Source organism: Mobula hypostoma, chromosome 6, assembly GCF_963921235.1.
Source record: "Mobula hypostoma chromosome 6, sMobHyp1.1, whole genome shotgun sequence".
Classification (NCBI taxonomy): domain Eukaryota; kingdom Metazoa; phylum Chordata; class Chondrichthyes; order Myliobatiformes; family Myliobatidae; genus Mobula; species Mobula hypostoma.
Window position 1 is genome coordinate 103,724,272 of NC_086102.1, and position 9,284 is coordinate 103,733,555.

The following is a 9,284-nucleotide window of genomic DNA, read 5'->3' on the forward strand; positions in this document are numbered from 1 at the left end:
GAGGGCGGAACATCTGCAACAGCAAAGATGGAAGAAAGAGAAAAGGCGAGCACAGTTTGTGAGAGGTCCATTCAGCTTCACCAGGACTCTTCTCGGCCAACAAAAATCTGGTATACTATCCAGCTCGAAGCCAGAGGTAGAGGAGTTCCTGCGGGAGGCACACAGCCACCCACGGAGGGGTCAGGGACTAGGAACCAATCGAGCTGTGCGGAGACTGGAAAATCCATCAATTGAGCTGATGTGAAGGAGCCTACATGGCAGGAAATCCAGGACGTCATCCAGAAAGCTAAAGCATCAGCTGCCCCAGGCCCAAGCGGCATACCTTAGAAGGTGTATAAGAAATGCCCAAAACTTCTTCGGAGGCTGTGGAAGGTCATGAGAAAGATCTGGGCCAAAGGTACTATTCCATCAAGTTGGAAATTGGCAGAGGGATGCTTTATTCCACAGGTAGAGGTTTCTTCCACAATTGCCCAGTTTAGGACAATTTCTCTCCTGGATGTGGAATGTAAGATTTTCCTTTCTGTGCTTACAAGATGGCTGACTTCTTACATGACGCAGAACCGCTATATCAACACATCCATCCAGAAAGGCGGTATTCCAGGCTTTTCGGGGTGTCTGGAACACACCTCAATGATTAGCCATTTGATCCGTGAATCCAAGCAGAAAAAAGGCGACCTGACAGTTGTCTGGTTAGACCTCGCGAACGCCTACGGGTCTATTCCACATGACCTCATCCTAGAAGGACTCAACCACTACTACATCCCAGAGGCTATTCGAGACATGATCACCAGCTACCTAGGAGGATTCAAACTCAGATTTACATCAGCCCATTTCACAAATAGTTGGCAGGACCTCCAGAAGGGGATTCCAATGGAGTGCACCATCTCCCCCATACTATTTATTATGGGAATGAACCTCCTATTATCAGCAGCAGAAGATGTAACCCGCGGCCCGACGCTGGAGTCAGGCATTGTTCAGCCGGCTCTACGAGGATTCATGGACAACATCACCATAACAACTGTGTCACATGTCCAAGCAAGATGGGTATTGGAAACTCTGGGTAATGTAGCCACTTGGGCGAGGATGTCCTTCAAGGTTAAGAAGTCCAGGTGCATGGTGATCAGAAAGGGCAAAGTTACTGGCAAGTTTAGCCTCCAAGTTCAGGGTGAGGTCATCCCTTCCATCGAAGATAACCCAATAAAATGCTTGGGGAAGTGGTTTAATGTGTCACTGACAGATGGGGCCAATGTCACCAATACTGTGAAGCAGACAGACAAGTGGCTGAAGAAGATCGACAAATCCGGACTTCCGGGTAAATTCAAGACCTGGCTGTACCAATATGGCATTATGCCCAGGCATCTCTGGCTCTTCACACTTTATGAGTTCCCCATGCCTGCCGTAGAGGGCATCGAGAGGAAAATCAACAAGCACCTGCGGAGATGGTTGGGAGTTCCCCCAAGCTTCTCTTCAGTGGGCCTTTACGTTCGTTCTGAGCAACTGCAGCTTCTCCTGTCATCTGTTGTGGAGGAATTCAAGGTGGCAAAATGCAGAACTTTATTAAGCATGAGAGATTCTAATGACATCTTGGTAAAGCAAGCAGGCGTTACAACCAGATCTGGGGGCAAGTGGGCAGCCAATGTAGCTGTGGAGGAGGCAGTGTGTTCTCTGAAGCTGCGAGATATCATCGGCAACCCCTGCATCGGGCGGCAAGGCCTCGGCTCAGTTCACTGCCAGAAATGGGGAAACGCAAGCATAAGGAACAGGAGAGACATGGTACAGGCAGAAGTAGGGATATCTGAGGAAGAGAAGCGGATGTCAAAGGCAGTGGAACAAGGGTCACAGGGTGCCTGGACAAAATGGGATCTGCTTATGCGCAAGATTTCATGGGCAGAGTTATGGAGACTGGAGCCCTTCCATATTTCCTTCCTCTTGCGATCCGTGTATGACACCCTTCCTTCACCATTACATCTGTACACATGGGGGATGAGAGAGGACCCGAACTGTAAGCTCTGTGGTCAAAAGGGGTCACAGACTCATATACTGTCCAGGTGTAAAACAGCTCTAACTCAAGGACGGTATAGGTGGCGCCATGGTAAGGTGCTTCTGGGTCTTGCTGACACACTAGAGGGGGAGAGATGCAAGAAGAGGATGGCTGGCACAGACATGAGGAAGGCCATCACCTTCATCAAAGAGGGAGCCAGGCCTTTTGTAACCAAACAACCAAAGCCCAATGTGCTGCTAACGGCCATGTCCTGGGAGATGAGGGTCGATGAGGGAAGGAGGTTGCAGTTCCCGGATGTGGTGCACACAACCCTACGCCCGGACATTGTACTGTGGTCAACTGAAGACAAGAAAATACTTCTGGTTAAGCTGACTGTGCCGTGGGAGGAGGGATGGGAAGAGGCCCATGAGAGAAAGGCCTTGAAGTACCAGCCCTGAGTGCAGGAGTGTAAAGACAAGGGATGGCAGGCTTGGTTGTTCCCTGTGGAGATCGGCTGCAGAGGTTTCCCAGCCAAATCAGCATGGCAGTTGTTGTCAGATCTGGGCCTGGACAAAAGGAACAAAAAACAAGCAGCTTGTAAGATGGGGGAAGAGGCAGAACGAACCTCTTGTTGGATTTGGAGTAGGAGAGAGGAGGGAAGCTGGAAGCCAGGAGCAGATGGGCAGTGATTTGGCCACCACTGCTGGGCCACCAACTGGAGAGTGTCGTGGTTAAAGGTTGAAACACTTGGTGAAGCTTTGGAAGCACCCGATGACATCTGCTCCTGGCTGAAGACTACAGTTACCTTATAAGGTAACTGGAGAATTCACCCTAACAGGTGTATGTAACAAGCAAATCCCTGACTCCCTCACCCACAGAAAATAAACAGTGTCAATAACAATCCCCGACATCCTTACAGACAGAAAATAAACAGTATCAATAACAAATCCTGACCCCCTCACCCAGAGAAAATAAACAGTGTCAATAACAATCCACAAACCCTCACCCACAGAAAATAAACAGTGTCAATAGCAATCCCCGACCCCCTCACCCACAGAAAATAAACAGTGTCAATAACAATCCCCGACCCCCTCACCCACAGAAAATAAACAGTGTCAATAACAATCCCCGACCCCCTCACCCACAGAAAATAAACAGTGTCAATAACAATCCCCAACCCCCTCACCAACAGAAAATAAACAGTGTTAATAACAATCCCCAACCCTACAACCACAGAAAATAAACAGAGTTATTAACAATCACAGACACCCTCACACACAGAAATTAAACAGTGTTAATAGCAAGCGAAACACATAAAAATTGCCGGTGAATGCAGCAGGCCAGGCAGCACCTATAGGAAGAGGTACAGTTGACGTTCCGGGCTGAGACCCTTCGTCAGGACTAACTGAAAGAAGAGATAGTAAGAGATTTGAAAGTGGGAGGGGGAGGGGGAGGTCCAAAATGATAGGAGAAGACAGGAGGGGGAGGGATGGAGCCAAGAGCTGGAAAGTTGATTGGCAAAAGGGATATGAGAGGATCATGGGACGGGAGGCCTAGGGAGAAAGATAAGGGGGAGGGGGGAAGCCCAGAAGATGGGCAAGGAATATAGTGAGAGGGACAGAGGGAGAAAAAGGAGAGAGAGAGAGAAAAATTAATAATAATGATAAACATATAAATAAATAACGGATGGAGTATGAAGGGGAGGTGGAGCATTAACGGAAGTTAGAGAAGTGAATGTTCATGCCATCAGGTTGGAGGCTACCCAGACGGAATATAAGGTGTTGTTCCTCCAACCTGAGTGTGGCTTCATCTTTACAGTAGAGGAGGCCGTGGATGGACATATCAGAATGGGAATGGGACGTGGCCACTTGGAGATCCTGTTTTCTCTGGCGGACAGAGCGTAGGTGTTCAGCAAAGCGGTCTCCCAGTCTGCGTCGGGTCTCACCAATATATAGAAGGCTGCATCGGGAGCACCGGACGCAGTATATCACCCCAAGCGAATCACAGGTGAAGTGTCGCCTCACCTGGAAGGACTGTTTGGGGCCCTGAATGGTGGTGTCCCTCACAATGGAAGTGTAAGGGCATGTGTAGCACTTGTTCTGCTTACAAGGATAAGAGCCAGGAGAGAGATTGGTGGGAAGGGATGGGGGGGGGGGACGAATGGACAAGGGAGTCACGGAGGGAGTGATCCCTGTGGAAAGCAGAGTCGGAGAGGGGAGGGAAAAATGTGCTGACTGGTGGGATCCCATTGAAGGTGGAGGAAGTTACAGAGAATTATATGTTGGACCTGGAGGCTGGTGGGGTGGTAGGTGAGGACAAAGGGAATCATATTCCTAGTGGGGTGGCAGGAGGATGGGGTGAGAGCAGATGTGTGTGAAATGGGAGGGATGCGTTTGAAAGCAGAGTTGATGGTGGAGGAAGGGAAGCCCATTTCTTTGAAAAAGGAAGACATCTCCCTCGTCCTGGAATGAAAAGCCTGATCCTGAGAGCAGATGCGGCGGAGACGGAGGAATTGCGAGAAAGGGATGGCGTTTGTGCAAGAGACAGGGTGAGAAGAGGAATAGTCTAGATAGCTGTGAGAGTCAGTAGGCTTATAGTAGACATCAGCTGTCTCCAGAGATAGAGACAGAAAGATCAAGAAAGGGGAGGGATGTGTCGGAAATGGACCAGGTAAACTTGAGGGCAGAGTGAAAGTTGGAGGCAAAGTTAATGAAGTTAACGAGCTCTGCATGCGTGCAGGAAGCAGCGCCAATGCAGTCGTTGATGTACCGAAGGAAAAGTGGGGAACAGATACCAGTATAGGCTTGGAACATGGATTGTTCCACAAAGCCAACGAAAAGGCAGGCATAGCTGGGACCCATACGGGTGCCCATGTCTCTATCTTTAGCTTGGAGGTAGTGGGAGGAGCCAAAGGAGAAATTATTAAGAGTAAGGACTAATTCCGCTAGACGGAGCAGAGTGGTGGTAGAGGGGATCTGGCTAGGTCTGGAATCCAAAAAGAAGCGGAGAGCTTTGAGACCTTCCTGGTGGGGGATGGAAGTATATAGGGACTGGACATCCATGGTGAAAATAAAGCGGTGGGGGCCAGGGAATTTAAAATTATCGACAAAATTCAGAGTGTGAGAAGTGCCACGAACATAGGTCGGAAGGGATTGAACAAGGGGGGATAAAACAGTGTTGAGGTATGCAGATATCAGTTCAGTGGGGCAGGAGCAAGCTGAGACAATGTGTCTACCTAGACAGGCAGGTTTGTGGATCTTGGGTAGGAGGTAGAAACCGGAAGTGCTGGGTGTGGGAACTATAAGGTTGGCAGCAGTGGATGGGACATCCCCTGAGCGGATAAAGTCAGTGATGGTGTGGGAGACAATGGCCTGCAGCTCCTTAGTGGGGTCATGATCGAGGGGTAAATAAGAGGAGGTATCTGTGAGTTGTCACGGATATACATTCCTCGACCTCCTCACCCACAGAAAATAAACAGTGTCAATAATAATCCCTGACCCCGTCACTCACACTAAATAAACAGTCAATAACAATCACAAATCCCCTCACCCATGGAAAATATACAGTGTCTATAACAATCCCCAATCCCCTGACACACAAAGACTAAACAGTGTCGTTTCATTTTTAAATCTTTTTATTAGATATTACTGAAAATCAACAAAAATGCATGAAAGTAGTCAAATCAACATTTCAATATGTACAATAAGAGTTAAACTATCAAATAACTGATTAACCAAGCTAAACAGTATACCAATAATAATAAGAAAAAACAAAATGTTAAAACTATCTTTTTGAAAATAAGAAAGAAGGAAAAACGAACCCCTACTAACTAAAACAAAAAAACCCTACTAACTGTTAAAAAAAAACGAGAAAAAAAACTATTGGGAGCACAACCCGGGAGCTAAACGCCATACAAGCTTCCATAAAAGAAAAACATCAATCCGCCAGCCAAAACTAATTACACAAGAATCAGAAGGGGACCATCTTAATTAACTCAGATCAAATGGTAGTAGCGGGTAAAAGAACCCCACCTTTTCTCAAAGTCAAATCGAGGATCAAAATTTTGACTTCTAATTTTCTCCAAACTAAGACATAACATCACTTGTGAGAACCACTGTATCAAAGTGGGAGCAGAGGCATCTTTCCATTTCAATAAAATAGCCCTTCTGGCCAATAATGTGACAAATGCAATTACATGTTGGTCTGATATAGAAATAGCGTGAATATATTGAGGAATTATACCGAACAAAACTGTCAATTTATTAGGTTGTAAATCAATTTTTAAAGCTTTAGAAATTATAGAGAAAATAGATTTCCAAAACTGCTTCAATACAGAACACAACCAAAACATATGTGTCAATGTAGCCATCTCAGTTTTACATCTATCACACTGACTATCAACTTTAGGAAATATTTTAGACAGTCTCTCCTTTGTCAAATAGTAACAGTGTACAATTTTAAATTGAATTAGAGAGTGACTGGCACAAATCGAAGAAGAGTTAACCAACTTCAAAATTCGAAACCAATCCTCTGTTATCAAGGTCATTTTAAACTCTCTTTCCCAATCTTGCTTAACCTTAAGTAAAGGATAATTATATGTTGTAATAGTAAATTATAAATTTTCCCAATAAAACCTTTCACTAAAGGATTCATTTTTAAAATAATGTCTAATAGGTCAGAATCTTGTATATATGGAAAATTACTTAAATATTCTGTGTAAGAAATTTCTGACCTGAAGAAATTGCAAGAAATGTGAATGCGAGACAGAATATTTAGTTACTAATTTCTCAGAAGACATCAATTGACCTTCTTGAAACAGATCCATGAAGGAATAAACTCCTTTATTCCTCCAAAGAAAAAAGTTAGGATCACTAAGTGAAGGTTTAAATAAATAGTTTCGATAAATTAAACTAAGAAGGTTAAATTTTTTAAGATTAAAAAAATTACGAAACCGGTACCAAATTTATAATGACTGCTTAATCATAGGATATAAATTTAGAATAGAAATTTTGCTAGTTGTACAGGTAAAGGGGCTCCTAATGACAAAGTGAAGTAAAATTGTTTCACAGCTTTCAATTCCAAATCAACCCAAGGTAGTCGTTAATTTTTATCAGTCCAAAATAAACAAGAACACACGTAACGTATATTAACCACCCATTCTTAAATTAGGCAGAGCAAGACCTCCACCCTTTTTTGATTTATGTAAATGATATTTTCCAATTATTCGTCTTTTATTATTCCAAACAAAAGATGAACTAATAGAAACAACCTGATCAAACAAACTTCTAGTTAAAAAATAGGAATATTTTGAAATACATATAAAAATTTTGGTAAAATCATCATTTTAACTGCATGAATTCAACCACCTAATGAAAGTGTAAGTGGATTCCATCTACAAAATATTTGCTTCATAAAATCCACTAAGGGAACCAAATGGTCAATAACAATCCCCGATCCCCTCACCCACAGAAAATAAACAGTGCAATAACAATCCCGACCCCCTGACCCGCAGAAAATAAATCCCTGACCCTCTCACCCACAGAAAATAAACAGCGTCAATAACAATCCCCGACCCCTCACCCACAGTTGGGGATTGTTACTGACGCTGTTTATTTTCTGTGGGTGAGGGGGTCGGGATTGTTATTGAAACTGTTAATTTTCTGTGAGTGAGGTGGTCGGGGATTGTTATTGACACTGTTTGTTTTCTGTGGGTGGGGTGTCGGGGATTGTTATTGACACTGCTTATTTTCTGTGGGTGGGGTGTCGGGGATTGTTATTGACACTGTTTGTTTTCTGTGGGTGGGGTGTCGGGGATTGTTACTGACGCTGTTTATTTTCTGTGGGTGGGGTGTCGGGGATTGTTATTGACTATTTACTTTCTTTCCAATATTTTGATTGTTAATTTTACATATAAGAATACTAAGTACAAGAAAAAATATATATCAATAGATTATAGTAAATCGCATATAAAGACTCCTTACCCTATATTCATACAGATTAATTAGTTTGTAACATTGAAATATAGTAACTTTATTGTATCAAAATAATCTAACCCACTCCCAAGACCAAAGCTGATTAGTCAAGAAAAAAAGGAAATAAATATTATTAGTCATCATCTGTGCTTTAACAACAAATCAAAAATTTTGAAAATAATTCAAAAAATTAATTCCACAATGTTTGAAAGTCTTGGCTAGATTCAGACATTGAACATCAAATCTTCTCTAAATTTAAACATGACATCACATCACGTAACCATTGAACGTGAATAGGTGGGGCCACATCCTTCCATTTAAGGAAGAGCGTCCTTTTGCCATAAGAGAAATGAAAGCCAAAATGTGCAAGTCAAATGACTCCAAAGTAATATCCTTTCCTCCAACATTACCAAATAAAGCGGTCAAAGGTTTAGGCTTAAAGTTTACTTTGAGAAGTATCGAGAAAGTTTGAAACCGCAAACACGAGGAATTCTCCAGATGCTGGAAATTCAAGCAACACACATCAAAGTTGCTGGTGAACGCAGCAGGCCAGGCAGCATCTCTAGGAAGAGGTGCAGTCGACGTTTCAGGCCGAGACCCTTCATCAGGACTAACTGAAAGAAGAGATAGTAAGAGATTTGAAAGTGGGAGGGGGAGGAGGAGATCTGAAATGATAGGAGAAGACAGGAGGGGGAGGGATGGAGCCAAGAGCTGGACAGTTGATTAGCAAAAGGGATATGAGAGGGTCATGGGACAGGAGACCCAGGGAGAAAGAAAAGGGGGAGGGGGGACCCAGAGGATGGGCAAGGGGTATAGTCAGAGGGACAGAAGGAGAAAAAGGAGAGTGAGAGAAAGAATGTGTGTATAAAAATAAATAACGGATGGGGTACGAGGGGGAGGTGGGGCATTAGCGGAAGTTAGAGAAGTCAATGTTCATGCCATTAGGTTGGAGGCTACCCAGACGGAACATAAGGTGTTGTTCCTCCAACCTGAGTGTGGCTTCATCTTTACAGTAGAGGAGGCCGTGGATAGACATATCAGAATGGGAATGGGACGTGGAATTAAAATGTGTGGCCACTGGGAGATCCTGCTTTCTCTGGCGGACAGAGCGTAGGTGTTTAGCGAAATGATCTCCCAGTCTGCGTCGGGTCTCTCCAATATATAGAAGGCCACATCGGGAGCACCGGACGCAGTATATCACCCCAGCCGACTCACAGGTGAAGTGATGCCTCACCTGGAAGGACTGTCTGGGGCCCTGAATAGTGGTAAGGGAGGAAGTGTAAGGGCCTGTGTAGCACTTGTTCCGCTTACAAGGATAAGTGTCAGGAGGG